Source organism: Dasypus novemcinctus, chromosome 16 (assembly GCF_030445035.2).
Source record: "Dasypus novemcinctus isolate mDasNov1 chromosome 16, mDasNov1.1.hap2, whole genome shotgun sequence".
Taxonomy (NCBI): Eukaryota; Metazoa; Chordata; class Mammalia; order Cingulata; family Dasypodidae; genus Dasypus; species Dasypus novemcinctus.
The window spans coordinates 39,842,288-39,866,348 of record NC_080688.1 but is presented as its reverse complement, the minus strand read 5'-3'; the positions used below and the strand labels follow the sequence as shown (position 1 = coordinate 39,866,348).

General features: G+C 45.9%; 1 protein-coding gene across 2 annotated transcripts in view; it reads left to right on the top strand.

Moving 5' to 3' along the window:
* The first annotated feature begins 12,803 nt into the window (after nucleotides 1-12,803).
* The window catches only part of OSBPL1A (oxysterol binding protein like 1A), a 238,509-nt gene continuing 227,251 nt past the window's right edge, over nucleotides 12,804-24,061 (top strand). The window contains exon 1 of one of the 2 annotated variants that reach the window (XM_058277558.1): nucleotides 12,804-13,034. The gene's annotated coding sequence lies outside the window, so the exon portion shown is untranslated. The remainder of the gene's footprint in view (nucleotides 13,035-24,061) is intronic. The other variant, XM_058277559.2, reaches the window with a different exon arrangement.

The window sequence follows — 24,061 nt, the reverse complement described above, 5'->3', positions numbered from 1 at the left end:
CTCCCGTCAGGTCCCACAGGTTCGGGCCCTGGCTGCCCTCCTGGAAACTAACCAGGTTAGAGTTTCCGTCCGCCAGCTTCAGCGCTACTGGGACTTACTTCTCCCGTTCAATCCCTGGCTCATCACCTGCCCGCTCTGGAGTCCTCAGACTTATGCCCGGCTGATCGAACGAGTAGCCTCAGCCATGGAACATGAGGGCCGGGTCTTTCCCCCCCGCCTCCTCCCCGCTCTTGTGGCCATTCGCGCTTGTTTGCAAGGCGTGCCCGCTCCCGAGGCCAAGGCCTTTCCGTGCGATACCGTGGATGAGTCAGGGGAAGGGTGCGGCCGCCAAGACGGCGCTCCCGGTAACGACTCCGATGCCGAATCGCTCTCGGCTCAGTTGGAGGCCGCACTTGAGCTTGACCCCCCTTGCGCCGCTGATTCTGACTCTGACCAGGATTGCGCACTTCCGCCTTCTTCCTCACGAAACAAAGGAAAGCCCACCCAAGAGGGCGCGCTCCCTCCTTCTTCCTCCCAAAAGAGGAAGAAGCTGCACTCCCCGCCCCTTCCTGCTTCTTCACGGAAGGACTATCCGCCGTTGTACCCTCCCCTTCCTGCCTCGGCGCCATCTTACCCCTACCAGGAACCGGCATCATCTTGCCCTTACCTGGAACCTGAAGCGCTTCATCCGCCATCTTCTGATGATGACCTAGATGATGCGTATGAGCGCCCGCCATCTTATGTGCCGCCCAATAGACACCCCCTCCCGCGCTCTAATAATCTTCTCTTCGAGCCCCCCACTGCTCCAATCGCTGATATGTATCCGCTAAATCCCAATCGTTCTCGAGCGAACCCCCAAATATGGGTTCCCTTCTCCCTGAAAGACGTGCAAACCCTCCGCAGCGCTATCCGAGAGGATGGTCTCGCCAGCCCCCATGCTCAAGACCTCCTTGAACGTATGACCTTTGCCCGCTGTCTCATCTACGACTGGATATCCCTCGCGAGAGGCATACTTCCCTCGGGGCAGTTTATTGACTGGCGTGCACATTTCGCTGCCGAGAATGAAAAACAAATCGCTGAAAACGCCCGCGACGGCACCAGATATCCTGCCAACGCGTTCCTCGGACTGGGGCGCTATGCCATGCCACAGAGCTACGTCGCCCTCCCTGAAGGCTTCTTCCTCCAGCTAAAGCAGTGTGCCCTCTGTGCCTTCCGCAACTGCGCCGCCTCCGCGCCCGAGCCACTCACCAGACTTTTCCAGAAACCAGAGGAACCGTTCTCCGACTTCATGGCGCGTGTCCAGGCTGCAGCCGAGCACAAGGTCATTGGCACGCAGGCCCAGACCTCCTTCATCAAGGACATTGTTCAGGAAGGCGCAAACCCAACTTGCAAGGTGATCATCAGGCCGCTGAGAGACAAGCCCCTCCACGACTGGGTCCTCGCCTGCTCCGGAGTCAACGCCCAGGCCTCCGCCGTAGCCCAGGCTGTCCTCGCTGCCGTCTCGGCCTTCAACGAATGCTTCTGCTGTGGCGAACTCGGTCACTTCGCTCGAGACTGCCCCAACAAGCCACGGCCGCCGCCGGACGTGCTCAACATAGGCCATCCACCACGGCCTCCTTCCACTCCATGCCCGCGGTGCGGAAAAGGATACCACTGGGCCCGCGACTGCCGCGTCCCTAACACCAGCCGCAAGCCTTTAAACGGCCATGGGGGTAGGCCTCAGCCCCGCAACAAAGAGGCCACAACAACTCAGTGCCCCCGCCCATGAAAGTACTCTGGTCTGTTCCCATCGCACCCTCCACCAGGCCTCTTCTCTCTATCCAAGTCTCCGGCCGCTGGCTCACAGGGCTACTCGACACAGGAGCAGAAATTTCCTGCATCCCACTCGACCAGGCCGGGCACCTCCCTCTGACCGATGGCCCCCTAGTGGTGGGAGCCACCGGCCAAGCGCCCTCCCAGCAAGTTGCCCAGGACGTCGTCTGGAGAGACGCAGAAGGTCGACAGGGAACCTTCCGCCCCCTCGTTCTGAAGGAAATCTCGCAAGTTCTTTGGGGCCGTGACATCCTGCATCAATCGGGGGCCGTTCTCACCACATCACCGCCACAGCTGCCCCCCCAATAGCTTCGGCCATTGTTCGCGTTCAACCTCCGGCACCCGTTCCTCTGCAGTGGGATACAGAGGAACCCATCTGGGTGGAACAATGGCCTTTCTCGATCCCTAAGTTGGACATTCTCAAGGGACTGGTAAGCGAACAGCTGCGAGCTGGGCACATCGAGCCCTCCACCAGCCCCTACAATACACCAATATTCTTCATTCAAAAGAAAAGTGGCAAGCCTCGCCTGCTACAGGATTTGCGAGAGATCAACAAGCACATCAAACCAATGGGGTCGCCACAGCCTGGCCTGCCCCATCCCACAGCCGTCCCTCGGCATTGGTTCGTCACTGTCCTGGACATCAAAGACTGTTTCTTCTCTATACCACTCCACCCGGACGATCGGCCGAAGTTTGCCTTTACGGTCCCTCAAACCAACCATCGGGAACCAGCTCAGCGATATCAGTGGTGCGTGTTACCTCAAGGCATGCGGAACAGTCCCGCCATCTGTCAGTTATATGTTCGGGAAGCCGTCCAGCCGCTCACGCAATACGCCAACATCATCCACTATATGGACGATCTGCTTGTCGCACATCCCTCCGAATCGGGATTGCGCACCGTGCTCGACCGCCTACTGAGCCACCTGGAAGACTTGAACCTCAAGGTCAATCCACAAAAACTGACCACCCACCCACCATATCAATTCTTGGGGTTCTCCATCACCTCCACCGTGGCACCACAAGCGCCCAGCATCAGGATCCCCGATGTGCTCACGCTCCACGAGCTACAGCAACTTTGCGGTCAAGTCAACTGGCTGCGCCCAGCGCTTCCTATCACCACCCAGTAGCTCCAGCCTCTGTTCCGGCTCCTGTGCTCCGGTGGTCCACTCTCATCGGTCCCCAACAAAAGAATCCACCTCACCGAAGAGGCGAAGGGAGCTTTACTACAGCTCAACCAGGCCCTCGAGCGCTGCCAACTTCAGCGCTACGACCCTGATAAGACATTGCTGGGACTAGTTCTCCCCACACGGGGCATGCCCACTGGCCTGCTCTGGCAGGATGGCCCCTCCTCTGGGTACATATGGCAAAGAGCAAGCTCAGAAAGATCTGCCCGCAAACCACCCTCTTCGTCCAGCTCGCTACCGCCCTGGTCGATCAGGCCACCCACCACTACGGCTACCCACCGGACACTCTCGTGTGGCCACTGACTGTGAAACAAACTACCACCTTGCTGCGGGAGTCTTCAGATATGCAGGCGCTCATGGAACTCTACCGAGGAGACTTCGATAACCACTTTCCACAGCATTGGTTACTGCAGGGCCTTCCCCTGCTGGAAATCGCCGCCCCTGGCCATTTCCCTTTTCCGTCCAGCAAGCCTCTTCCAGACACCACCATCATCTTCACAGACGCCTCCAAGACTAAGTTTGCCTCCGTTGTCTTCGCACCCGGCGAGCACCAGCCACGTTCACATGTGCGCCTCCATCAATCCTCTGTGCAAGTGGCCGAACTGCGTGCTGTCATCTTAGCACTCCAAACCCATCCCCACTGTCCACTGAACATCTTTACAGACAGCCTCTACTGCCTACAAGTCTGCCAAGTCATCGCCTTTTCTGCGTTTTTTCTGCCCGACAACTCAGCGAGTGAAAGCATCAACGTCGCTCTCCTGGACCTTCAAGAGCTCATAGAGAACCGCTGACAGCCTTGGTTCATCGCTCACATCCGCAGCCATTCCGGCCTTCCCGGGCCCCTGGCCCACGGCAACCACTTTGCCGATCAGGCCGTTCACCTGCTTCCAGCCGAGACCACCGTCGCAGTCGGAGACCTCATCAATCAGGCCAAGCTGCTGCATGCCAGATTTCACTTCTCAGCAGCTGGCCTCCACAAACTCTTTCCAGACCTCCCAATCCATACCTGCAAACACCTTGTGCGGTCATGCCGAACGTGCACTCCATTGCTGCCCTTGGGGCCGCTCCAACTGCAGGGAGTTCACCCTCGTGGGCTCCGCCCCAATTCCAGATGGCAACTGGATGTCACTCACGTCCCCCAGTTTGGCCGATGGAAATACCTCCATGTAGCCATCGACACCTTCTCTCATCTCTGCTACGCAACCGTGCTCACCGGAGAAATGGCCAAGCACGCCATCCAAGCGCTCAGAGAATCTATTCTTTTCATGGGCGTTCCACGGGACATCAAGACAGACAACGGACCTGCCTACCGGAGCGCCTCCTTTGCCGAATTCCTCAAGCTCTACGACATCACCCATCACTTCGGCATTCCCTACAATCCGCAGGGACAAGGCCTAGTAGAGCGTGCTCACCAGTCTCTCAAAACCCTCATTCTCAAGACATCTGCCGGCCAGCCGCGTCGCACCCCTCGCGACGTCGTCACAGAGGCCCTGATCCGACACAACCTGATGACCTTCAATGCCCAAGGCTTTTCACTGGTCCACATGCACTGGGGGTCTACCTTCCGGCCCACCCCTGCACCGCTTGTCCTCTGGCGTGACCCGCAAACCACCCAATGGCATGGACCTGCCCCTCTCTTAGCCCAAGGACGGGGATTCGCCTGCGTTTTCCCTGAATCAGAGCCGCAGCCCATCTGGGTCCCAGGACGTCTCATCAAGCCCCACACCGCCGAGGCTTCCACTAACGCTGACACCAATGATCCTCCTAACGAGTTGCCTACCTAACTTGCCTCCTTCCCATCGCTGTTTCCTTTGTAGTTTTCTCTCTCTCTTTTGTCTCCACAGATGATTCGCTGCCACGCGGGTAGTTCCGTTCTTCCCATTGCTCTCATCGTCATGCTTCCCTTCATCTCCCCGGCCGTTGTCAACTCGGCCCATCAATGCTCCAATTGGACCCTCCAGCGCTGGCAAGAGGAAGCCTTCCTCATCATCAGAAAACTACTGCCCACGCCTGAATCCCCACCCCTCGCCGTTGGCCCCAATAAAGTCCTCAATCCCCCCGCCTCCCCCCACCTTCCAGCGGCACCCCCCCCTCGTCCATCGCTCCCCAGCCATGGCCCCCCCTACCAAGTATTCCAGTCCCCTTCTCACGTTAATCTATGCATCCTACTTATCTCTAAATACTTCTCACCCCAACCTCACCAAGAACTGTTGGCTCTGCCTCTCCCCCTCCCTTCCTATCTATGAGCCTGTCGCCATTAACTTCACGTTCAACGAATCCACTTCAGTATACCCAGCCGAGTGCAACTGGAACACTTCCTCCGTCCCCCTAACCTTTCAATCTGTTTCCTCCACAGGACGCTGTGTTCATTCTCGTCAAGGTTCCCACCCCTCCCTTAGTGCTTGCTCTAACTACTCCTCTCCCAGCGCTTCTGCCAAGTTCTTAATCCCCCTTAACACCTCCCAATGGCTTTGCACCTCCACCGGGCTAACCCCCTGCCTCAATGTTGCCACCCTCAACGCTACCCATGAGACTTGCCTGCTCATCCTTCTCGCTCCTCGAGTCGTTTACCATTCTGACCATGAATTTTTCCGCCGCGTGCTAAGCAGACAAACCTCCCTCCACTTACAAAGGAGAGAGCCTGTCACCGCAGTCCTAACAGTCGCTACCCTTCTAGGTCTTGCAGGGGCAGGCACAGGGATCGCCGCCCTCGCCACACAGTCCTCTGCCCTCTCCTCTCTCAGACAGGCTGTCGACGAAGATATCACCTACCTTCAAAATGCTGTAAAACATCTAAAAATTTCTCTCAATTCTCTCTCTGAGGTAGTCCTCCAGAACCGCCGCGGCCTCGACCTCCTCCTCCTTATGGAAGGGGGTCTCTGTGCCGCCCTTGGAGAGGAGTGCTGCGTATACGCCAACTCCACCGGCTTAGTCGAGGACAACCTGAGAAAGGTCCAGGAGGGATTGGATAAGCGCCGCAAAGAGCGAGAAAATGCGAACTATTTTTCCAGTGTTCTCCATACCCTCCTCCCATACCTCCTTCCATTTTTAGGCCCACTCATCATCATCATCTTAGCCCTCACTGTAGGACCCTGGGCCGTCAAAAAAATAGTCCGCCTCGCCAAAGACCAAGCCAACGCGGTATTCAGCTCCTTTGTGCAGGTTCATTATCAACGCCTCGCCACTAAAGAGCCACCACCAAGCCATCCGCCGCGCTCCTCCCGCCCCCGCCGCAAACACCGAACCGCACGCCTGTAACCTCCTGCCTCCCTTTCCTCACTCATCTCCCTCCTTCTCCCCCAATCGGGCGAGGGGTTCAGGAACATCACGACCTCGTTCTGCTGGCAGAGCTCGGCGCGCGCCAGGCGCCGGCGTGCGCCGACCCCAGCAGCAGGCACATGCGTCCTGGCCAGACGCTGTGTCCTCTGCAGCTGAGAGCAGCTGGGAGGGCCCTCTGCTTCTCGCCGCCAGCCGGTCCTCGTGGTCTCCCTCCTCCCCTCGTCTTACCCCAGTACCCCGTCCCATACTGCCCCTGCTGCCACCAGTTCACCTCCCCCGAAGCACATACTTTTAAACAAAAGGGAGCAATTGTCCCCGTCTCCTTCCCGCCCAGTATTGGCAGCCGGCGCTGCCCCTCCTTCTCCCCTTCTCCGTCTTCCGCCTAGCCGTTATCTAGACAGCCCACACTTTCCCCTTCCCCTCCCTTGCTCCTAACCTCTTAGCCAGCTTACTGTCCAGTAACCGCCTACTGTCCAGTAACCGCCTACGCAAGCAACAGCACCCGCCGGCACCAATCAAGTCCCTTTACGTATCCCTAGACCCTATAAAACCAGGTCCCCTTCAACAATAAAGTAGACTTGTGCCCAGACCTTGTCTCCGTGGTGTTCTTGCTTGCACCGCGCGTCCCCCGTGCCTGAGCGGAGAGAGCGAGGGCCCAACGGCTTTGTGCCGAACCCCCTCCTCTCCTTCGACCGCGAGGCAGCCCCCGTCCGGAAAGCCCGCCCGGCCAACCGCCGACCCTCCCGGAGGCCCGCCGCTGCCCGCAGTCATACAAGAAAATTTGTTTAGACTTTATACCATAATATGGATATATGCTGAAGATATAAAAATAAGTAAGACAGGGTTTCTCATTCCAAGAAATCCATAGTCTGACAGAGGTAAACATGTAAACAAATAATTACCAAATATGTCTTGGATCATGGTTGTATTTTGCTTGCCTCCTCTTCCTTATACCTCACATTAAATGAGTGACAAGTATTTTAAATTCCTCCTTGGTAGTGTGCATACTCTCATAGTGTTACATTAGAATGATAATGACATTCTCCTTACTGTCTAGATCCTTTCCCCCATTCTAGTTCATTACTTGTACACTTCTGAAAGACTGATAGTCTTCAAACATATCTTTGTTTGGGAATAAATTATAGTTTATTTATTTCTACTTAATCAAATTTCAATTTTTCTGCTTGGCATTCAAGGACATTCAGAGTCCAACTCACCACCTCCACCCCACTCCCATCCAGCTATTCAATGCTATTCTCCAGGACTGCCCATTGTAACGGCCATGGCTGTCTACTGCTATTCTATCCAATCTGCCACATTGACTCTTTTCTTCTGTACCCACCATTCACCTTACTTCAGGCCCTATCATTTTACCCATAGAACACTGCAGTAACTTTTTTTTTTAAGATTTATTTATTTAATCCCCGCCCCCCCCGGTTGTCTGTTCTCTGTGTCTATTTGCTGCGTCTTGTTTCTTTGTCCACTTCTGTTGTCCTTCTGTTGTCGTCAGCGGTACGGCGCCATTCCTGGGCAGGCTGCACTTTCTTTCATGCTGGGCGGCTCTCCTTACGGGGTGTACTCCTTGTGCGTGGGGCTCCCCTACGCGGGGGACACCACTGCGTGGCGCGGCACTCCCTGTGCACATCAGCACTGCGCATGGGACAGCTCCACACGGGTCACAGAGGCCCGGGGTTTGAACCACGGACCTCCCATGTGGTAGACGGACGCCCTAACCACTGGGCCAAGTCCGTTTCCCCACTTTTTTTTTTTTAAAGATTTATTTTTTTATTTCTCTCCCCTTCCCTGCCCCCCCTTCCCCCATCTTGCTGGGTCAGCTCTCCATGTGTGCGGCGCCATTCCCGGGCAGGCTGCACTTTTTTTGCACTGGGCGGCTCTCCTTATGGGCGCACTCCTCGCACGTGGGGCTCCCCTCCGTGGGGGACACCCCTGCGTGGCAGGGTACTCCTTGCATGCATCAGCACTGTGTGTGGGCCAGTTCATCACACGGGTCAGGAGGCCCTGGGTTTGAACCTTGGACCTCCCATGTGGTAGGCAGATGCCCTATCCGTTGGGCCAAATCCAATTCCCTGCAGTAACTCCTTAGCTGGTATTCCTGACTCTAGGCTCTTCCCTTCCACCAATCTTTCTTCCCGCCAACAGACTTCTCTCATTAAAGTTTCACTTTGATCATGTCAGTCCTCTGTCCAAAGGCTTCTTCATCTTCTGTCTTCCCATTCTCAGTAAGCTGCACCTCTATGTACCAATTGCTTCTATCAGAAACTTGGGTGCAACTGGTGAAATGCTATTGTAAAGATATTTTATAGAAGGGCTTAGCATCTGCAATCAGTTGGCTTTAAATGAAGGCTATTACTCACTGTAGCATGGATGAGCCTCATCCAATTAGTTGGAGGCCTTAAGAGCAAAGAACTGATTGTTCCAGGGATCAGAAGAAATTCAGCCTCAATACTTCAATATCAACTCTTACTGGAATTTCCAGCCTGCCGGCCTGTCCTACAGAATTCAAAATTGCCAGCCCCCAGAATAGCATGAACCAATTCATTAAACAAATAATATATTTTTCTTTCTGGAAAACCCTGATTAATACATCATCCTTTACACTTCCTGGACCCTTACCCCTCTCATGCAATCAACCACCAAGTTCTTTTTCATCTGTCTTCTAAATGTCCCTTGAATTAGTCTACTAATATTTTTTCTCCATCCCCATAGTTTTTGCCAAAGTTTGGGTCCCTACTACCTCGTAACTATTTAACAGCAACACCTTCCTAACTGTAAAAGATTAATATCTACAATCAATTGACTCTTAGTTAAGGAGATTACCCTAAATAATATGGGTGGGCTTCATGCAATCAGTTGAAGACCTTAAGAGACAAACTAAAGAGATTCTGCTTCAAGACTATAACAAAACTCTCCTGTCTGAGTTTCCAGCCTGCTTGCTTGCCTAATGAAGTTTAGACTGAAGACTGCAACATCAACTCTTGTTTGAATTTCCAGATTGTTCCCTTATCTACTTCTCTCTACTCTCCTTCTTGCTGTCCCATCGTTTCTGCTCTCTCTGCTCTCACTTTCTTCTATAAGCCTTCCTACGTCTACCCTGGCTAATAATTGTACTTTCTATGCCTCAGAGTCAAATATACTCAGAGCTTATGTAGAGGTTTAATTGCCACCAATACAGCCTTCTATACAGGTCTTGGTAAGCCTAATAGAAAGGTGCCACTTAGTTAGGCACTGTCCCTGCCCTTTCTGTGAGCCAAGAATAATAGGGGTGTCTAGAATACATAGTAAACGATACTACTTGTATAGTGAAGCCCTTGAAATAGGCTATGGGCAGGGCAGCTTTTTTCTGAGGCTTCCAAGAAGGGGTAGGGAACTGTTAGGCACATTGCTTGACCAGACAAAAATGGGTGGAAAGGCAGGGTACATTCATTATGAACAGAGTTGAAGGACTAAAGATAAGAGCTGGGAAAATTCACAAGGAATTTTCCTTATAGGAAAAGTTCTTAAATAGAAGGACTTGATTGATAAACAATAAAGGGTAAAAGACTTAAAGGGGCATACTTGTAGTTGTGGCTGCTCACCATCCATTCCTCCCTTTTCTGGTAAAAGGACCATATGGAGTTTTGTGGTGTGTGTGTGTGTGTGTGTGTGTGGAAGGGGATACTTCTCCTATTGAAGGTAGTCTTGGTGGGGCTGGCAGGCAAGATTTCCACCCTGTAAGCCAAAAATAACCCTCATTCCCTTAACTTTGCTTCTCACAAATGAAAGACAAATGGGTAGGAAAACAAAAATAATTGGAACCTACTCTTTCTCAGCAAACTAAAGACTAGCTTTTACCCAGATCCTTGGAGGTGCCTTAGTTCTGCCTTTTCCAGGCCAAATTTTCAGCTGTTTCTCTGATATCTTTATGATACATTTCCCATTTGCTTAAATTAGTCAGTGCCAGTGGGGCTTTTTGCATGCAACCAAGAATATGTACAGAAATAGGGGTCCTTTTTAAACGTTTTATGTGGGGACCCAGCAAAACCAATCTTTGGAGGCAGGAGTTGCTTAGACATCTATGCACTGCATCCCTGGGAAAAGAGGGAGAGAGGGAAAGGCACAGGAGTAAATCTAGATAAAAAGAACTAAAGATCTGAAAATGTCAATTCATTTATATTTTTTACTCACTGAATGTAATGGCACAAATGACAAAAAAATTAAACAGCTTTTAAGAGAAAAGACGACCCATGAATGACTTTATAGCCTTGATGGTTTGGAGTTAATAATAACTATGAAGAGTTTAATATGTAAGGAAGGGGATGGTTAATTTCTCCCAACTCAACAATTTATCTGGATTTGCTTGATGACATCTGACCTACTTTTCAGCATTCCAGGTAGTAATTAGCCAAAGCCCTCCCCAAAGTCTCAGTTCATAAAATCCTCCTTTTAATAAGACTTAATAAGCTTTTAGTGTGCTCTGGCAGCACTTCAATGTCACAATGGTAACAGGGGAGTGTTTTTAAATCATGCAAGGCACACATTGCATTCTGGGGTGTTTCAGGCATAAGACAAAACTCCAGGGACAGACATTAGGTATTGTAATCTGGAGGGGGTCATTGGGACGTGGGGATGGGGAAATAGTGGTGGAGACCAATGGGCTCCTAAGTTTCCTGAAACAAAACAAAACAAAATCCTAGGATGGTCCAGTCTGAAATAAGCTATAGGCACTTCTGATAAAGGACATGGGGTCTAAAGGTACCATGTCAACTTTTTAATTTGGGTCAGGCAGGCATGTGAATGAAAAGGCAGAGTTACTCCCAAATCCTTTTTCATTCATCCATAGCCTTCCATTTTTTTTCATACTTACATATATTGCATACAGTGTGAGAAAGTTACTTTAACATGCTCCATCTGCAAAATTAAATTACCTACTTGTAAGTGCAGAAAAGAGAAGTATGGAGGAAAATATTAATTGGTTCCAAGTGGCTCTATTTCTGCTAAATGTTTCCCAAAATAGAGTATGACATGATTGGGAACAATATGGCAATTTCTTTGTTATTTTAGAACTGTGCCGTTCATCATGGTAGCTCTTAGCCTCATGTAGTTATTTAAATTAAGTAAAATTAAAAATTCAATTCTTCAGTTGCACTAGTCACATTTCAAATGCTCCGTAGTCACAGTATTGGACAAAATAGAATTATAGACTATTTTCATCATTGCAGAAAATTCCATTAGACAGCAGTGTTTTAGAATAATGAACACCTGTACTAATCTCGGATACAAATGTCAAGGAGTTATCTTTTTCTAAGGACTCCGTAAACACCAAGGAAAATCCTGTAAAAATACAAGATTAGTATTTCAATAATTTTAACTTTTCTTATTGGTAATCATAACGATGAATATTTCATCGCCCTATAGGCTAGCTAATTAATTTACAAAGTCAAGAAAGAAGTTGCAGAGGGAAAGTCCTGAATTTAGGCAATTAAATCACCCGAGTGAGAATCAAGAGGAAATTTTTTATTTTGGCTGTGGAGATAGTTCAGTATCCTTAGAAAATAAGCTTTTAAGTTTCTTCTTTGAGAGGCAAATAAAACTGCCTCAGTTACCATGCGTTTTGCAGTTGAATATATTGTGCTAGTCAAAAGTGCCTATTTTAGTAATAAAAAATTATGCTAGTCTGGGATACACAAGCAGGGCTGCTGGTGTTCTCCAAAAGCTCTGCCACATGTAGCATAATGACCAACAGGCACATAATAGGTTCTTAATCTATGTTTCTAGACTGGAACAGTCCCTTTAAACCTGGTACCGTTTAACTTTTTATTACAAAAAGAACAGTTTCATTAAATATTTGGAAAATTCAAGGAACCAGAAAAAATTTTCATATCCTCCTGATTTCCTTTGTTTTTTTTTTTTAAAGCAAAGTTTGCATATACTAGTTTTAATCTTTACATTATAGAGTATGTGCTAACGCCTCCAGCCAGACCCCTTGAGCATTTAGTTTGAAGAAGAGGGTCTCTATGAAGGATGATTTGATGAGGGGAGGAGGGGGAAGAAATTCTGTAAATCCATGTCTCTGTATGCGTCCCTCACTCATACGTATCTTATAACTGTTACATCTGCATGGTATTTTAAGGTTACCATTTGACAGGTGAAGAGGAGTGTCGCTACTTTACGCGGCCTATTTGCTTCCTTGGTTCAAATCCCAACAAAAGCAAAAAAAAATTTTTTTTTAGGCAGCTGGGTGATTTATTTGTTTGGTAACAAATTTCAGTGTACTAACCCAGACCTTTAATTTTGCTTTATCCGGAGGCTGAGGCAAGACTTCCCCTTCCCTCCCCGGGCAGCCACGCCGCATCGGAGAAGCTTCCGCGTCTTCCTTCGGCCCCGGGACGCCGCGGGCCCCTCGCGGTCGGCGAAGCCTGGAAGCCACAGGCTGCGGTTCCGGCAGGTTCCGGCTGGGAAACGAGTGGGGGTGCCGAGCGCGCGCCGCAGAGCCGGAGCGCTGGTCACGTGCCGGGCCGGGCGTGAACCCAATAGGCGCGGCCGGAAGGCGGGCCCGGGGGCGGGTCCTGGGCGGGGCCACCTCGCGGAGGGAGCGCGCCTGAGGTCTCGCGCTCCGCCCCGTTTCCAGCGGCGGGACCCCGCGTCAGTCGCTCCGCTGGGGCCGAGGGGCGTGCAAGTGGGAGTGGGCGACCCGGGCCTTCACCGTCGTGGGGCGGGCGGACCGGAAGCCTGGAGTCTGGGCGACGCCTTCGGTGCTGGCGAGCCTGGCTGACCGCGTAGGTCAGTTTCGCGCACCCGCCCGGCCCACCCGGGGTCGAGGCCGGTTCCGCCCGCGCGGGTTCCCGCCTGCCCCGTGCGCGGCGCTGGGCGGTGGGCGCTCGCCTCCTCGGGTCCGCGGTGACTGTCCGCGTCGTGGCGCGGGGATGCTGCGCTCGCAGCTCGACTTACTGCTGCGGCGCGGCTTCTGGAGTTAGTTGTTGAAAGTAGCAAGATGTTGGCATTTGTTGCTCTTCCAGCTGGGAGTGCTAGGACTTTGGGCTGGTGCTGTGCATTCCCTGCCAGGCCGCCAGCTGCGTGCTTTCTAGGGACTTTAGTGCGTGCATCGTACCGCTGTGCTTCCTGCTAACAAAAGGGGGATTGTTTAACAATGGACCTTACGAGCTGCTCATGTGACCATTTTCACAGCGTACCGCGTGGTGAATTAAGCGTGAAAAGAATTTTGCAGGGGATTCAGAAACAGCTACTGCGCAATAGAAACATTAAAAGACTCCCTTGCTCCGAGGTCCTGTTGATTGGCAGGAGGCGTTGAAAAGGGTTCCCTTGATTTTAATATTAGTTTCAGTTGTCACTTTATGCAGGCGATATCAGATGAAATTGAATTGTTGGCAGTGTGATGTTAAACAAGGATTTTGGCTGTTGCAAATTTAGCTTTTGTAGGTAGTTGATAATTTAATTGAACCGGCATTAAAATCAGTGATGTACTTTCCCCTGAAACCTTGTCATTCTTCAGCCTTTGGACTGTAGTGGATGGATTCTGGATACAGTGTTACCAGCGGCCTCACCTCTTTACTCAGCATTTGGAAAAACGCTTCGTTGGTTTGTTTTGTCATCTTGCAGTGTTCGCGTCCTAAGCCCGATACAGTGAACTTGGTTTTTTTTTTTTGTAGCCCGGCTAGTAGGTATACATTCTGAATCCCCAAATTGAAAATGTAAAGCTCTGTGTTAATTACAGAATAGTTAACAAAGTCACACCCTCTTTTCATCCCCCAATTCTAAAGGACTAGATGGGCTCTATCCACAACCTATAGGGAAAAAGGGCGAAAACTGTCAGTGACCTTAAAAAAAAAAGCTATTGTCTTTCACATTTCTCTTAGGCAGAGTAAGTCTCCCACAAGAATTAAACAGCTGATCCTCAAAATAGGAGTAAGTGTTAAATTGAATGGATTTATATGAAGAGGTTGCTTCTCAGTAGGATTTTGTGAAGGTTATTTATCAGGTGAGATTTGCTCAATATCTCATGAATCAGTAGAAGCTTGTGCTGGGGTGGCTTATCCTTGTCTCTGTAGGCCTTAGTTGTTGCAGGGATTATTCCAGTACTTACACCTGTGATTCAGAGTAGGTAGGTATTTTTATAAAAATATTTCTTCCCTACCATTCTCCCAAAACAAAGGGAAATGATACTGTTTTAGAGCCACCAACTTGGTTGAAGAATACGGCTAGTCTCTTTTTAGTGATAAAATGAGGCAATATTCTATTCAGTTTTTTTTCCTTCTTGTGATTATTTTACTTAGAGATATGTCCTTAAGTTGGAACTGCCAATGGCAATTTTCTTACCTCTTGACATGAATAGGCACTATTTGTACATTATTCTGAGAGGAGTAGTCAGTTTAAAGAAGAAATCAGCTTAATGACTAACACACAAGAAAGAATGAGATAGCAAGTACTTTGGAGAAATTTGAAATCTTCTAGAACGTTGTCAGTTGTTTTGTTACAACAAAGCCAGGAGTTCTGAACTGTAGAAACTCACAACCAGCACTCCAGAAAGTGGATGAACAGTTTTATTACGCGCGGGCCCAGAGGAGAGTCAGTCTCCAAATTCTGAGGCCTGTCTTTCAGTTTTCATAGGTTTATATAGGATTTCAGGTGGGATCAGCATAACTTTTGTTCATTGGCTAATGCATTCGTAGGTGAAATTTTGCAAGCAGGGGGCTTAGAGAGGCAGAATGCAGCTGCAGGGTTGCAGGCTGATTTACAGAAGTGGAGGGGTGAAGTCACTCGTTTGATATCTTTCTACTAGGCCGTATTTTCACAGACTGATTTACAGAAACAGGGGCAGGAGTTATTTATTTGATAGTCTCCTGCAAGGCCATGCCCTCACAGGCAGATCCACAGAAGTGGGGGCAGGAGTGACTTGTTAGATATTTTGCAAGGTTATGCTTTTTATTCCTCAACAGTTTCAGGCCAGGTCTCATGGTAATTAGAGCTTTATTGATGGCTTTGTAAATTCTTTGCAGGTCCTACAAAGAGGACAGGTGTTAGCAATGTAGGTACCTGCTGTAACCAATATCACTAGAATTCGTTAGTGAAATGTCAAAAGATACTGTCATGTGCTCTATACACTTTATATTAATTGATGGTCATGTAAGGATCTTAAATGATGTTTTTGTTCTCTAAAAATGTTTTTTTTCTCTCACTTTCCTGAGCTCTTCCACAAGTACTGCCTCAGTATTGTCAGTGCTGAGGGACTATAGAAGGTGGACCAAAAAAAAAAATGAGAAAGTTTTATGGTGAGCAAACCCAGGACCTCATATATGTGAAGCAGATGCTCAACCACTGAGCTACACCCGCTCTGTGTGATATAGAAAGTTTTAATTGTTATTAGTAAGAATATATACTAGGTCATGCACTTTTCTGAGTTCTTTTATTCCCCATCCTGCAAATAGGAAATTATTGTACTCTCTGGTGAAAGCAGTCCTTAACTGTTCATTTTCCTATCATGTGACAATGGAAAGTAACCACATGTTTTTACTTCATTGTTTATAAAGTTTTCCTTTGAAGGGAAATTTCTGGCTAGATGATGCATAACTAGTCAATATTGTTGTACATGAGTTTAATTCAGTTTTAAAGATAATTTTCAAACATGAAGGAAAAATTATTTAAAATAGTTTAAAATTTAAAGTGCATTTTATTTAAAATTTAAGGACCTTTATTTTAAAAGGTAGTTGACCCCTTTGTTAGTGAGGTTTTTTAAAAACTGTATTTTTATTTTTTCTTCCTCTACCCCAACCTGTTAGCGAGTTATGAATTATCTTTTAATTACCCTTTGCATTATCATATCCAACATGTTTTTTTGTTTTTTTTTTTTTGAGAGGGAAATTTGTATCTTTAATGCTTACATTAAAAAAGAATAAAGTCAAATCAGAGTCATAACATAAAATTGAGAGGAACTTGAAAGGAAAAAACAAATTTTATGGTGAGCAGAATGATGGAGATAGCAAAGATTAGAGCAGAGATAAATGAAAAAAGTAAATTAAAATCACAATAGAGGGAATCAACAAAACCAAAATTTGTTCTGTAGAAAGAATTCTAAAATTCTTAAAGGTACTTTTATTTGAACTAACAGAAGAAAAGGGAGAGGAAGCAAAAGAAGTAAAATCAGAAATGAAAGGGACTTTACAATCTCACAGAAATTTAAAGGATTATAAAAGATTACTATAACCAGTGGTGTGACAACAAATTAATAACCTAGATGAAGTGGACAAATTAATTCTTGGAAGGACGAAAGCTACCTACATTGATTCAAGAAGAAATAGAAAATATCAACATCAAAAGCAAAGAGATCAAATCAGTAATCAACCATCTCCCTAAAAAGAAAAATCCAAAACCAGATGTCTTCATGGGTGAATTTTCTCTAACACTCAAAAAAAGAATTCACCCCAATCCTGTTCAAACTTTTCCCCGAATTTAAGAGGGAGGGAAACTTCTTAACTCATTCTAAAAGGCCAGCATCACCCTCATAGCAAAGCCAGATAAAGAATTCCAAGAAAAGAAAATTACAGAACAATATCTCTCATGAATATAGATGTAAAAATGCTACCAAAATACTAGCGAAACAAACCCAGCAGAATATTAAAAGAATTACCATGATCATTTGGTGTATCCCATAATTTGTGGGTGTCCAACCTGTTTTAAAACAGTAGTTAATGATTTTCAGAATCTATCAATTTGAAACACAAATCAGGTGGAAGAAGGGTTAGTTCTTGGTTGTTGAAGCAGATACAATTTACATAAGGTTAGTTTAAACAATTTCATAATGCAAAACCATGAAGCTTGTTTAATTTTCATCAGTTTGTGTAAAGATTGCATTTTTCAACTGAATATAGGTAAAGCGATAAATTCCTTTTGATCTGTTTGGCATCCAGGTCAAGGTGGTTATATAGTGAATATGACTGGTAATGTAACTATTTTAAGTATACAGTGAAGGATAATTTGGTTTAAACATTTATATTTGGTTTACAGACCGGAATATGGCTGGTTATAACCAATTCTCTATCATATCTCCTCTAATAAAAGAGAGAATGCTTTTTATCAGGCATAAAAATTTACTAAGGAAATTAGAGAAAAGGCTCCTACTCAGTTAAAAATTAAGTGTTTTAATTTTATATTGTTTTAAAAAAGAGTCATGGGCTTCCTAAAATAGGCCTCATAATTTGCTGTTGTTTCTCTTCAGTTGCCATGTTAGGGTATCTCATTTCAGTTATTGGGTACAGCTTCTTAAAAGGGGGTGTGCAGGGCATTAGGGCAGTTGAGCAAGTCAAGCCCTCAACACTGTTGCAAGTATCTCTGAACATGGCTCCTCAAGAAATGAAGATTGACTGTCACTGTGGGCCCCAAGGGGAGGGGGAAATAGATATTGAATAGATGGAACCAACATAACCGTAAGGGCAATAGAAGTGTTTCACAAGAGTACACAAGGATGGATATAAAACATGTAATATTACACCAAAAACATATAGGGGCCAACAGACTAATAATGTAAATCATAACGTAAAACATAGGATAACTAAAAATTTAGAAAATTGTATAGCCTAAAGTATAAACCACAATGTAAACACAAATGTTACCTTGTTTGAAAGCTGTTGTCTCAATATCTGTACATCAGTTTCAGTAAATATGGTATGAATATGTTAAAAGATTATTGCTGTGGAAGGGAAAAGGTTTTATATTGGATATGTGGGAGTAATGTATATTGTATATATGAATTACTGTGATCTATAGCTCTTGTGAAGAGAAGGTTAATTAGGAAAAAAGAAAAGAAAAAGGATGTAGAATTTTTCCAAATCAATATGTATTCTATAACCTTTAAACTCATTGCTATATTCCATTTTACTATTAAGGGAACCTGGCATTAGACTGGGCTTCACTTTTCAGGAAGTTTTGGATCACAGAGTGCTTCAACAATGGCAGCAGAGGAATACTGGTGTGGGATGTTATTGACAGGGGACATATGGTTGACAGGCAGTTATACAGGGCATGTGTCCGGAGTGCATAGAAATGTTTGGGTATACTCATAGTGGAAACAATTAAAAACAACAGCTGGGAGGGTGCTGGGTTCCTGGCGGGGGGGGGGGGGGGGGGGGGCCTCTGTCGTGGTCCCTAGGGGAGCAGTGGCAGTCCCCCAGGTGCAACGGCAAGGACCAGGAAGGAATGAGGGCCCAACAGTGAGCCCCTGATACTAATGACTTTGCTTGTGAGCCTATACACCTGAAATAAGAACAAGGCCTAGAGCAGCAATGTGCCTAAGAGTTCCCTCCTGACAGCCTCCATGTTACTCAAATGTGGCCAGTCTCGAAGCCAAACTCAGCATGTAAATGCACTGCCTTCCCCCCAGTGTGGGACATGACACCCGGGGATGAGCCTCCCTGGTGCCGAGGGATCACGACCAAGTACCAGCTGATGACGTAACTAGAAAATGACCTTAATTGAAGGTTCAGTGCGGACCAGCAGAATATCCCTGTCTACATGTAATGACAGAAGTTAAAAATGCTTTTTGACCTAAGTTAAGGGGGAAATGGAAAGGACAAATGAGTTTATATGGCTATGAGTCTCTAAAAAAGAGTCTGAAGGTTGTCAGAAGGATTGCCCTTATGCACACCTGAGCAGAGTCTCAGAGATAGATAAAGTAGGTACAACCCCAGGTATTGGTTTTTTTGAGGGCTAAAGAGACCCACAGGTTTTATGGTCATGGCAGATGGAGTTCACTGCCATGTCAGTTGGCCCTTCTTTGGAGTTGGTGTTTCTGCGTGATGGAGCTGGACTCAGATGTGATCTTTGTCCACAAGCCTCTCCTATTACTTTTACTGGCTCTGTAGTTGGTGCTGGGGTTTAGTGTACACCCAGGGGACCTGAATCTCTGGACCGACCATGTGATAGCCAGGCCCTGAGCCTCAACAGACTTGCAACTCCTATACTCTGGTTTATTGGACTTACCCCACTCAGCTAACATGGAGGTGAAGAAGGTCAACCACCACACCATGGAGCCAAGAAAGCCTACAACTGAAAGTAGGGGGATTGCATCCAGTATCCATGTGCAATCTAAGCCCCCTCTTGACATAGATGTGGAATGGACACAACCAATCCAAGGTCTACAGGAAGGAGGAATACAGTAAGGATTAGAGTGGACTTACTGATATTCTATTCGTGAACTATTGTGGTTAGTAATCGAGAAAATGTGGCATTGGTGTGGAAAAAGTGGCCATGGTGATTGCTGGGTGTGGGGAATGGGAGGAAGAGATGAGATGTGGAGGCATTTTTGGGACTTGGTGTTGTCCTGGGTGGTGCTGCAGGGACAATTACCAGACATTGTAGATCCTCCCATGGCCCACTGGATGGAACGTGGGAGAGTATGGGCTATGATGTGGACCATTGACCATGAGGTACAGCGATGCCCAGAGATGTACTCACCAAATGCAATGGATGTTTCATGATGATAGGGGAGAGTGTTGCTGTGGGGGGAGTGGTGGGGAGGGAGTGGTGGGGGTGAATGGGACCTCATATTTTTTGAATGTAATATTTTTACAAAATGAATTAAAAAAAAAAAGGGTGTGCATGTCAAACTGTAGTTCAGATTCAGTTTCCTCATTGCTTATATATGAACAATTACTAAGATCAGTGGCCTTTGATTTTAGTAGCTGAATTCAGTTTTACAAAATGTATAGCATTAATATTTCACCCCTTGGTTAGAAGTTCTAGATTCTGGGCTAATCCTACTGTCATATGCTCAATAAGTGACTTTAAAAACTTTGTTGCTTTTGATTTTCTCAGAGTGTTAGATTAAATATGAATAACTACAAATGGTGGATTTCTAAAGCATTTGTTATTTGTGGTATCCCAAATGTCATAATATACCCACATACATGTAAATATGATAACATCCATGAACTTTCTGATTGCTCGGTAGGAACTAATAAGATTTAGAGGAAAAATTAATTTTCCTGCCATGTTTTCACAGTTACTTTCATTTTTAATATTTTCCTGGTATTGGAAAGAATATAGCATCAAACCAACACATTAAGCAGCTGACTACTTTGGAGTGCAGTGCTAGTCACACTAAAATATGTATTTGTTCATAAACAATTCATTTTTCTAACTTTTAAAATCCTAGTATGCAATGTATTTCAAATATTCAAATATTAATTTTAATAAATATAACAAACATCAATTCAGTATCTGAGAATTTGTTACCTTATTGCAACATATTTTTTTAAACAATTTTTAAATAGATGTTCTTTGGCTTTGTTAATAGTAGAGAAGCTGTTTGCCAGTTGTGAGAGATGTGTTTCAGATGTTTCCGGGTGTTTTATGATGTCCAGTTAAATGTTGCTATACATATGATTGATTGTCCTTAGCCTAGTGGCTTTGAATGTTAACTTTTCAAACACTTTCAGGAATTCAGGAATTCTAATCCCGAAAGTGGCGTATTATTTAATATTTTGAGTTTTCCTTACTCCAAGATGGAATTAACTGTGATTGTTGAACTTTATTATCCTAAATTTCACGAGGGATCTTCTACTTTGATTCTGTACAAATTAACCTGGTTTGTAAAGAAAAATAGCTGTTAAGATTATAACAAAGTAGACCCCTGACCAAATTTAACAAGTCATGATTACCCTTTAACCTACAAGTTTTAGTGTCTCTGCTAAGATCTCGGAATCGTTGGGGCCGCAGTACTCACCCATTCAGTTTAAGTAGATAATTTACAGTGTTTATAGAACAACAAATAAAAGCTCACACTTTTGTAAAAAAATAATTTAGAATTAGAAGTCAAGTTTTCCTCCCTTGTTTTTTCCTTGAAAGCATTCTCTTGGCCCTTGAAATCTCAATAAAATCTAAAAAGAAAGCTTGGAATTGCATGAACTTGAAAGAAATGACTAAAAACTATGGATAAGTGATTTGTGAAAAATACTGTTATTTGCTTGATAGAATATGGCTCAAATCTGTTTTTGCCAGCTGCATCAAGGAATCGCTTGTCTTTGTCTTTTTGCCTAAACATCAGAGACAAAGCACTTTTTCTGTAATGAAGTCATGATTTGAATGTTTTTTTAAAAAAAAAATTTGCTCAACGTAGTTTATATATTTGAAATGCATTACATTAAGGAGCTAGCTGTAATCCTAAATAATCCTGAGTGTGTATTTTTGAAAAGTTCCTCTCTCTCTCTGGTATGACTTAATTTCCTATGTCATATAAGAATAAAACTTTATTTATTTTGTCACTAAATGTGTTAGGCATTGCCTTCAGGGATGTCTCTGGGGACACTTGATGGCTTTGTTCTGAAATCCCAAACTGAGTCCACATTCATTGATTTAGGTAATTAATATTTTGTTACTAGGTGCTAGGGATCTATGGAGGGGGAAACATACCAGACATGGGGCCCTTCTGATTGAGTTACAGTCTAGTGTAGGGACAAAGAAGTGAGTGCATGAGTATCTACAGACTAACATATTATGACAAATATAAGGTACATTGAGAGTTTATAATCAGGACCTACTTGGGGTTGAGGGTGGAGAGGGCCAGTCATTCCTCTCTTGAGAAATGTGGATAATCATTTATTTGTAAGTTTGTCTTCCCTGCATTGATGAGTTCTAGTGTGGGCCCTGATTCTAGTCATTAGTGTGTCATCAGAGTTTAGAATGATGCCTGAAACTTGGCAAGCCCTCCAGTAAGTGTTTGTTAATTCATCCCCTTGTGTTGCATAGAGCTAGGGGAGGTGTTATTGGGGAAACTGCAACTTCTTGAGGGTGTCAGTGTTGCACACTTTTCCCAGCCTGGATGCTCACCTAAGGAATAAGGTTTCAGATCCTAGTGGATAGTCCAGATAGGCCTGTGTAGACAGCAGTGGACTTTCAATTGTGATGGGTCTTGGACAAATAAAGAAATTGTGGTAAATGGCAGCGTGCCTTGGTTTGGAGCGTTTTCTTTCTGTGTAGCATAGCTGAAAAGAGCAAAAGGAGTTATACTGAACTAGTTAAAATGCTGTCATTTTAGAAAGTTTACTTAGGTTTAAAATTACTGGTGTTTTTAGAGTTTTGTTATTTTGACTGCATATTAGAGACACTGAGAAATTATTTTGCTATAGTCTTTTTCCTGTTTTCTGCTCTTAACACATAAAATGATTTGCTTATTGAGGCACTTTAAAAAAACATGCATGATGGTTATAAACTTGTTTCCAAGGGGAGCTAGAAGGTTTCAGTCCCCTTCCATCCCACCACTCCTTTCTAAAGTAATGTAAGTTAAAATAGTCTTGGACGTGCCTATTTGCATTTTGTGATTTGTCCTCAAGGTATTGCTTTTTTGATTAAATCCCAAGTTTTGCAGTCAGAAAATCTTTAGAGTCTGCTTGGCCTGCAAGTAGACAAACCATCTGTGATGGATGTTGTGTCAGAATTGCTTTGAAAAGGACAGGAAGTCCAAATTGCTTTAAGGATATTTCTTAAACAGGGGCCTGTCTTAAAAATAGGTAACTATGGGATTTAAGCATAGAACGATGGGTGTTTTTTTTTTTTTTTGCCTTTTTCCTGCCTTGGTGAGATTTAACTTGTTCTCTTCTTAGTTTTAGAATAAAACATTGAATATGTGCTATTTTATTTCCATCCGTTTTCCATTTTTCTTTTTCTCTCCTACCACTTGCAGGAAGAGGTTAGGATGTCTTTGCCCTGTCCCTTTCCTTAGGAAATGTCAGCCATCAAACAGGAGCTCTTTTCAAGGCTCCCCCATCCACTCCCCCACATAGTCATTATCTTTTCCTGCCCTCCAGCCTCTGTGATCGCCTCTCTTCAAGGCCAGTCTTTTCCACCGATGGTCTTCGTCCCACCACCTTCAGACTCTTCTCAGGCCCTGGATGGCTCAGTCACCCTTCCTTTCTCTTAGGTTTTCAAGCTTTTCTCCTCTTTGTGCCCCACATCCTATAAACATGCCTAGGTGTCTAGAATCCTAAAAGTGACGCTATCCCTCTTCTCTTAAGAATGAAGTTGCTTTGAAGGAGTCTGGTATGCCCTCTCCCTTTTACCCTCCCCCCCTCAGTTTACCTAAATCTCCTTTGTCATTTCCATTGAAAGTGTTCCTGCTGGGTTCATTAATGACCTTGCACTGGCCCATCCAGTCGGGGTTTTCAGGCCTTGTCTTCCTTGCCTTTTCTTTGGTCTCCCATACCCATCTACCCCCTGGAAGCCCTCTCCTCCCGTGGTGTCGGTGGTACCCCTCTTGCCATTCTTAGTCTCTTTTTTTTTTCTGGATTGTCTTTACAGGCCTCCTGCCCCTTAAGTGATGTTCTCCTACAGGGATCTCATTTGTCTCTAGGATTTTTTTTTAAGGATTTATTTTGTTTATTCCCTACCCCTAACCCCTCATTGTTTGTGTGTTCTCTGTGTCTGCTATTTGCTCTCTGTGTGTTCTTTGTGTGTCTGCTCATCTTCTTTTTCAGGAGGCACTGGAAACCAAACCCGGGACCTCCCATGTGGGAGGGAGGTGCCTAATGGCTTGAGCTACATCCACTCCCTGCTTTTGTGTGTCTCATTGTATTTCCTTGTTGCGTCTCCTTGTTGTGTTATCTCATCGCGTCATCTTGATGTGTCAGTTCTCTGTGCTGGTCCTTCATGTCAGCTCGCTGTCTTGCTCGTCTTCTTTAGGAGGTACTGGAAACTGAACCCAGGACCTCCCATGTGGTAGGCAGGCACCCAACTGCTTGAGCTATATTTGTGTGCCTGCCTCTAGGATTTTAATGACCATTTATATGCTGATAACTCCCACT